This window comes from Rhinoraja longicauda, chromosome 22 (genome assembly GCF_053455715.1).
Source record: "Rhinoraja longicauda isolate Sanriku21f chromosome 22, sRhiLon1.1, whole genome shotgun sequence".
NCBI classification, from domain to species: Eukaryota; Metazoa; Chordata; class Chondrichthyes; order Rajiformes; family Arhynchobatidae; genus Rhinoraja; species Rhinoraja longicauda.
The window spans coordinates 4,911,907-4,920,633 of record NC_135974.1 but is presented as its reverse complement, the minus strand read 5'-3'; positions in this window follow the sequence as shown (position 1 = coordinate 4,920,633).

Below are 8,727 nucleotides of genomic sequence, written 5' to 3'. Positions count from 1 at the left end.
ACAGTACCAGAGACCTGGGTTCAATCCTGACATGGGTGTTGCCTGTATTTACTGTGTACGTTCTCCCTGTGGCCACATGGGTTTTCTCTGTGTTTTGGTTTCCTCCCACACTCCAAAAATGTACCGGTTTGTAGGTTAATTGTAAATTGTCCCTACTGTGTAGGATAGTGCTGGTGTCCTAGTGTGATAGTGATAGTGCTTGTTGGAGTCGACCCGATGGGGCCTGTTGCTGCAATGCAACAGGGCCTGTTGCTGCAATGTATCTCTTAAAAAAAACCAGAGTGTTTGTCTCGAGCATGAGAATGGTGAGTGCCGGGAATATTGGCCAGGCGGTGGACTCTGATACGGCTTCATTCAGTCTTCAAAGTGGTTTGTGGGACTTTGTGGAGACACAGCTGATAATATTTTCCATTACCTTGGATGATTCTGGTCTGCGTGCGTGAGTAATCAGATGGACACATTTTTTTCGTTTAGAGATACCTCGCGGAAACAGGCCCTTCGGCCCACTGAGTCCACACCGGCCAGCGATCCCCACACATTAACACTATCCTACTAGTAGGGACAATTTACACATACGCCAAGCCAATTAACCTACATACCTGCACGTCTTTGGAGTGTGGGAGGAAACTGAAGATCTCGGAGAACCTGTATGCAAGGCCACTGATGTGTTCGCATTAACACCCATGGGGCAGTGCCCATCTTGACTCAATTCCCACTGGATCAAGACCTTGCTCTGTGAAACCTGTGTAAACGCCACATTAAAAGAAACCAGGGACAGGTAACACCCACTCTGTAATATGAAGTTCAGGACCTGGGATGTTGGGATCCCACCACCATTTAACCTGAATGTTGCTCCACTATTCCATTATGGTAATGCAAGCATTCTGCACTGAAAGTAAGGCTCAACAGGAAAGTAAGGCAAGCCAGTGGGTGCATCATCTGAAGATCAATCTGGACTTGGAACACAGTTCTCACAGAGGGAGACTGCCCACCAGGAATGAGCTGATGTGACAAATCGGCAGCTGCCCCTGTGAAACTGGTCAGAAGATCCTCCAAAAAAAATTCACTCTCATATACAACCAGCACTCGGGTCATCAGTGTACACATTCCACTCTTTAAGATTCAGATGAGCTCAGACAGGAATTTCATTCCAAGCTTGAAAATAAAACTCATCCATATTCCAAACTCTGCTCACAATAGTTTGACACACTGAAGACATCGTGCACATAATAATTCCAGCATTTATTTTGACTGAAATCATTCTTAATTTCTCCGTACCTGGAGCTTCTTATATCTGTAGTTTGCTCAGGTGCACAGATATTCGTTGATTCCTAATCCAGTTTTCTGCTTCTCTTTTCAGTTTCTTGTGCAAGTATTGCTTCAGATGTTCCCTTGGGGAGGATTGGGTCACTTGTGGCGGAGGACCAGAGGTGAAGTGAAGAGGAATTACACATGCCGTGTGCAGGCTCTGAAATTACAGCTGGGTTCCTATTTTCAGTGGGGCAACAATTATATCTTTCCCCTTTCTAATCTCATTCTCGTTACAAACTTCCCATTATTATTTCAAGTGTGATTCCGTTTTTTGCACAATCTAGAACACAAACCATTGTTGAGAATTGGGCAGTACAATTTAACTATTCACAAAATGGAATCCGCCAATAAAGCCATTATTATCTGTTTCAGTGAGATATTGTGGTGTGTGTCAGATTCCAGTGAGATATTGCGGTATGTGTTAGGTTTCTTGGAGACTGGTTGGATTCTATTTGAGTGCAGTACGCGTGGCTATGTGAAGTCTACCGATTGATGTAGTTACTTGTTTTGTCTAACTGTCCCACTGAGTTGTTCCCTAAAACAAAGGAGTAGGGAAGACCGTTCTGCCCTTCAACTCGATCCTGATAGCCCTGATATTTTATCTACCCACCTTGGTTCTGAATGTCCTGGTGCAATGTACACACACACTCATTGTGGGGCAGGTTGGTTGAAGACCTTTGTCCTCTGGACGTTAGGCCCATCGCCTCTCATGCTTCAGTGAAAAGCTTTACTGATGGCTTGGAGCTTGGTGTCAGAATGTATGTTGATGTCAGTATCTGTGTACTGCAGTTCAACCACAGAGGATGGGATAACCTTAATTGTGGAACACCATTGGCATAGATTGAACAGCTGATCCTTATTTCTGGAAATAAGCTCCAACCCATTGGAAATTTGTAGGAAATGATTTGAAGTGCAGTGGTGTGAAAAGTTGAGCAAAAGATGAGGCTCAGTTAGATCTCAGTTAGATATTGGCTAGTATGATGTTGTGGGAATTACAGAGACATGGCTGCAAGAGGACCAGGGCTGGGAACTGTATATTCAGGGGTATACGACCTATCGAAAAGACCGACAGGTGGGCAGAGGGAGTGGGGTCGCTCTGCTGGTAAGGAATGATATTCAGTCCTTTGCAAGGGGTGACATAGAATCAGGAGATGTAGAATCAGTATGGACAGAACTGAGGAATTGTAAGGGTAAAAAGAACCTAATGGGAGTTATCAACAGGCCCCCAAACAGTAGCCTGGATATAGGGTGCAAGTTGAATCAAGAGTTAAAATTGGCATGTCACAAAGGTAATGCTACAGTAGTTATGGGAGATTTCAACATGCAGGTAGACTGGGAAAATCAGCTTGGTAATGGACCCCAAGAAAGGGAGTTTGTGGAGTGCCTCCGAGATGGATTTTTAGAGCAGATTGTACTGGAGCCTACCGGGGAGAAGGCAATTCTGGATTTAGTATTGTGTAATGAATCGGATTTGATAAAGGGACTCAAGGTAAAAGAGCCATTAGGAGATAGTGATCATAATATATGTTTTAATCTACAATTTGAGAGGGAGAAAATCGGAAGTGTCAGTATTGCAGTTGAGCAAGGGGGACTATGGAGGCATGAGAGAGGAGCTGGCCAGAGTTGACTGGAAAGATACCCTAGGAGGGAAGAAGGTGGAACAACAATGGCAGGTATTTCAGGAAATAATACAGAAGGTGCAAGATCAATTCATTCCAAAGAGGATGAAAGATTCTAAGGGGAGTAAGAGGCAACCGTGGCTGACAAGGGAAGTCAAGGACAGTATAAAAATAAAGGAGAAGAAGTATAACGTAGCAAAGATGAGCGGGAAGCCAGAGGATTGGGACTCTTTTAAAGAGCAACAGAAGATAACTAAAAAGGCAATACGGGGAGAAAAGATGAGGTACAAAGGTAAGTTAGCCAAGAATATAAAGGAGGATAGGTATGTGAAGAGGAAAAAAATAGTCAAGGCAAATGTGGGTCCCTTGAAGACAGAAGCTGGGGAATTTATTATGGGGAACAAGGAAACGGCAGACGAGTTGAACAGGTACTTTGGATCTGTCTTCACTAAGGAAGATACAAGCAATCTCCCAGATGTACTAGTGGACAGAGGTCCTAGGGTGATGGAGGAACTGAAGGAAATTCACATTAGGCAGGAAATGATGTTGGGTAGACTGATGGGACTGAAGGCTGATAAATCCCCAGGGCCTGATGGTCTGCATCCCAGGGTACTTAATGAAGTGGCTCTAGAAATCGTGGAAGCATTGGTGATCAATTTCCAATGTTCTATAGATTCAGGATCAGTTCCTGTGGATTGGAGGATAGCTAATGTTATCCCACTTTTTAAGAAACGAAGGAGAGAGAAAACGGGAAATTATAGATCAGTTAGCCTGACATCAGTGGTGGGGAAGATGCTGGAGTCAATTATAAAAGAAGAAATTGCGGAACATTTGGATAGCGGTAACAGGATCGTTCCGAGTCAGCATGGAGTTTACGAAGGGGAAATCATGCTTGACTAATCTTCTGGAATGTTTTGAGGATGTAATTAGGAAAATGGACAAGGGAGAGTCAGTGGATGTAGTGTACCTGGACTTTCAGAAAGCCTTTGATAAGGTCCCACATAGGAGATTAGTGGGCAAGATTAGAGCGCATGGTAATGAAGGTAGGGTGCTGACATGGATAGAAAATTGGTTGGCAGACAGGAAAAAAAGAGTAGGGATTAACAGGTCCCTTTCAGAAATGTAGTCAGTGACTAGTGGGGTACCGCAAGGCTCAGTGCTGGACCGCAGCTATTTAGAATATACATTAATGACTTAGATGAAGGGATTAAAAGTAACATTAGCAAATTTACGGATGACACAAACCTGGGTGGCAGTGTGAACTGTGAGTAGGATGCTATGAGGATGCAGGGTGACTTAGACAGGTTGTGTGAGTGGGCAGATGCATGGCAGATGCAGTTTAATGTGGATAATTATGAGGTTATCCAATTTGGTGGTAAGAACAGGAAGGCTGATTATTATCTGAATGGTGTCGTTAGGAAATGGGGAAGTTCAAAAAGATCTGGGTGTCCTTGTTCATCAGTCACTTAAAGTTAGCATGCAGGTACAGCAGGCAGTAAAGAAAGCTAATGGCATGTTGGCCTTTATGACAAGAGGAGTTGAGTATAGGAGCAAAGAGGTCCTTCTGTATTTGTACAGGGCCCTAGTGAGACCGCACCTGGAGTACTGTGTGCAGTTTTGGTCTCCAAATTTGAGGAAGGACATTCTTGCTATTGAGGGAGTGCAGCGTAGATTCACTAGGTTAATTCCCGGAATGGTGGGACTGTCGCATGTTGAAAGACTGGAGTGACTGGGCTTGTATACACTGGAATTTAGAAGGATGAGAGGGGATCTTATTGAAACTTATAAGCTTATTAAAGGATTGGACATTAGAGGCAGGAAACATGTTCCCAGTGTTGGGGGAGTCCAGAACCAGGGGCCACAGTTTAAGAATAAAGGTTAGGCCATTTAGAACGGAGATGAGGAAAAACTTTTTCAGTCAGAGAGTTGTAAATCTGTGGAATTCTCTGCCTCAGAAGGCAGTGGAGGCCAATTCTCTGGATGCTTTCAAGAGAGAGCTAGATAGAGCTCGTAAAGATAGCGGAGTCAGGGGGTATGGGGAGAAGGCAAGAACAGGGTACTGATTGTGAATGATCAGCCATGATCACATTGAATGGCGGTGATGGCTCGAAGGGCCAAATGGCCTCCTCCTACACCTATTGTCTATTGGGGTATTGATTCAGATCTCTTTGACAGCAATCTTTTACAGACTGATTCTGCATGAGGAAGGTGGCATTAATCATCAAAATTTCCTACTTTCTGAATCATGGCCTCTTTTCCCATCTACCATCGGGCAGGAAATGTATGTAGGAAGGAACTGAAGATGCTGGTTTACATTGAAGACGGACACAAAATGCTGGAGTAACTCAGCAGGCCAGGCAACATCTCTGGATAGAAGGAATGGGTGATGTTTTGGGTTGAGACCCTTCTTCAGACTGCAGACTTCTTCACAAATATAGATGCCTGAGGTCCCACACTACCAGGTTCAGGAGCAGCTTTTTTCCTGCAACAGCAGATTCTTGAACTGACTTGCACATCCCTTATCTACCTCAGTAACGAACACAGACTTGCTTTCTAATTATGTTTTGCTTGAATATTTTGTGTTTTTGTGGTCTTTTTTCATTTTACAATTTATGTGTTATTTATTTACATGTATTGTCTGAGCCGTGATGCTGCTATAATCAAGATTTCAAGTGTGGCTGTACCTCATCCCGGCGAGCCGCGGCCCATCCCGATGGCAGGCTTGTCTCGACCGCCATGGAGCCCAGGATGCTCCGTGGAGCCGAACGTGCAGGCGGGCGGACCGTCGCGAGCGAGGATGGACCCGCGATCAACCATCGTGAGGATAGACCTACACCGTCGCGAGCGAGGATGGATCCGCGATTAACCGTCGAAAGAGAGGATGGGCCTGCACCGTCGCGAGCGAGGAGGGACTCACCAGCAACTGCCAAGAGCATACGGGGGCTCTGCCGAGAATGTATGGGGACCGCCGAGAGTCTTGGGGGGCTGCCGAGAGCCAAGTGGACTGCCGAGAGAGTCAGCTGACACACGCAGCCGAGAGCGAGGAGGGCTACCGAGAGCAAGCAGGCGCCGAAAACAAAGGGGGGACCCAGCGTGATGGCAGCCTGCGGCCACGTGCACCGACAGGCCTGGTTCACCGCTGCGAGCAGAAGATCAGACTGTTCGATTAACTTTCTGTCACTTTGTTGGTGCCAGAATCATGGTGACTCTTTGTGTAGGTGAGGTCTGCTATATGATTTTACCGGGTTAGAAAACATAGAAAACAGGTGCAGGAGGAAGCCATTTGGCCCTTCGAGCCAGCACCGCCATTCATTGTGATCATGGCTGATCATCCACAGTCTGTAACCAGTACATGCCTTCTCCCTTGATTCCGCTAGCCCCTAGAGCTCTATCTAACGCTCTTTCAAATACATCCAGTGAATTGGCCTCCACTGCCCTCTGTGGCAGAGAATTCCACAAATTCACAACTCTCTGGGTGAAAAGTTTTTCTCACCTCAGTTTTAAATGGCCTCCTCTTTATTCTTAGACTGTGACCCCTGGTTCTGGACTCCCCCAACATTGGGAACATTGTTCCTGGGTTGTACGCAAAACAAAGAATTTCACTGTGCCTAGGTACATATGACAATAAAGTATAATTGAATCATTGAATTACGGTACTTGTGTATGCAACAATAAACTAAACATGACTTCTGTTGTTGACCTGTCAGCTAAACCAGCCTCTAAACCATGATGGGACAAACATTAGATAGTAATGAAGTTCTTTGGGCATTCAATGAGTACTCCATGGATTCTCCCAACCGAGAGTATCCATGAGGTCAAATGGGGCCGTGTATTATGGCTGGAGTTGATCCCAGGAATTTTTCTTGGAGTTATCACACAGTAAAAATTGTATCCATTGTGCCTCTGGCAACTACAACAGCCTGACCGCGGGAGAAGACGGCAGGGGAAAAGAAAAGACATTCTGGCCTTCCATCACAGTGAGGAAGTGACTGGGGGAGACTCACTGTGATGGATGTTTCTTTTTGTTTGATTGTGTGTGCTATTGCTTATTTTTATTGCTCTTGTTGTTGGACTGGGTAATCTTTCATTTCACTGCACATTTATGTGTATGTGACAAACTTGACTTGACTAGAAACCACTCAGTAATTCAGGAGTATCTTTTGCTTCACTAAGAAGAAGTAAAAATACATCATAAAATAGTTAGTATTTAACCACTAACTACTGGTTAAACAGTACTGTCTTAATAGCTTTCCCTGAGGTACGGTAAGAGATTTACAAGCTAATTCTTGCATTGAGAGTTTCCTATCGTGAGCCCAAATAAATTAGATCTGCTGTATGCTGAAGGACCCCACCACTACATACACTTCACCTCCAATTTCCATCCTGCCCTTAAATATACCTGGACTATCTCTGACATCTCCCTCCCGTTTCTGGACCTCTCCATCACATGAGACAGACTAGTGACGGACATTTACTATAAACCCACTGACTCGCACAGCTATCTGGACTACACTTCTTCCCACCCGGTCCCCTGCAAAAAGTCTATCCCCTACTCCCAATTCCTCCGTCTACGCCGCATCTGCGCCCGGGATGAGGTGTTTCACACTAGGGCTTCCGAGATGTCCTCGTTCTTCAGAAAACGGGGCTTCCCCTCCTCCATTATAGATGAGGCTCTCACTAGGGTCTCTTCTACATTCCGCAGCTCCGCTCTTGCTCCCCCTCCCCCCACTCGCAACAAGGACAGAATCCCCCTCGTTCTCACCTTCCACCCCACCAGCCAGCGGATCCAACATATCATCCACCAACATTTCCGTCACCTACAACGGGACCCCACCACTGGCCATATCTTCCCATCCCCTCCCCTCTTTGCGTTCCACAGAGACCGTTCCCTCCGTAACTCCCTGGTCCACTCGTCCCTTCCTACCCAAACCACCCCAACCCCGGGCACTTTCCCCTGCAACCGCACGAGATGCAACACCTGTCCCTTTACCTCCCCCCTCAACTCCATCCAAGGACCCAAACAGTCTTTCCAGGTGAGACAAAGGTTCACCTGCACCTCCTCCAACCTCATCTATTGCATCTGTTGCTCTAGTTGTCAACTTATTTACATCGGCGAAACCAAGCGCAGGCTCGTCGATCGCTTCGCTGAACACCTGCGCTCAGTCCACATTAACAAAACTATCTTCCTGTCTCCACCTATATCCTTCCTTTGTCCCGCCCCCCTGACATCAGTCTGAAGAAGGGTCTCGACCCGAAACGTCACCCATTCCTTCTCTCCCGAGATGCTGCCCGACCTGCTGAGTTACTCCAGCATTTTGTGAATAAATCGATTTGTACCAGCATCTGCAGTTATTTTCTTAAATTAGATCTGTAATCATTGGAGTTTAGAAGAAAGAAGGATTACCTTATTATACAAGATCCTGAGGGGAACTGACAGGGTAGTTGTTGACAGACACAAAATACTGGAGTAACTCAGCGGGACAGGCAATATTTCTGGAGAGAAGGAATTTGTGACGTTTTGGTTCGAGATGCTTCTTTCCTTGTCTGGAGAAGGGTCTCAACGCAAAACATCACCCATTCCTTCTCTCCAGAGATGCTGCCTGTTCCGCTGAGTTACTCCAGTATTTTGCGTCTATCTTCGGTTTAAACCAGCATCTTCAGTTCCTTCCTATGAGGGTAGTTGTTGACTATGGAAAAGGCAGTTTAAGATTTAGTTTGAAATGATGGGGATAAGAGGTCAGAGACGGTGCTGGAAGAGGGGTTGTGTTTTGGCTGACAGGGTAGATTGCAAATCTTC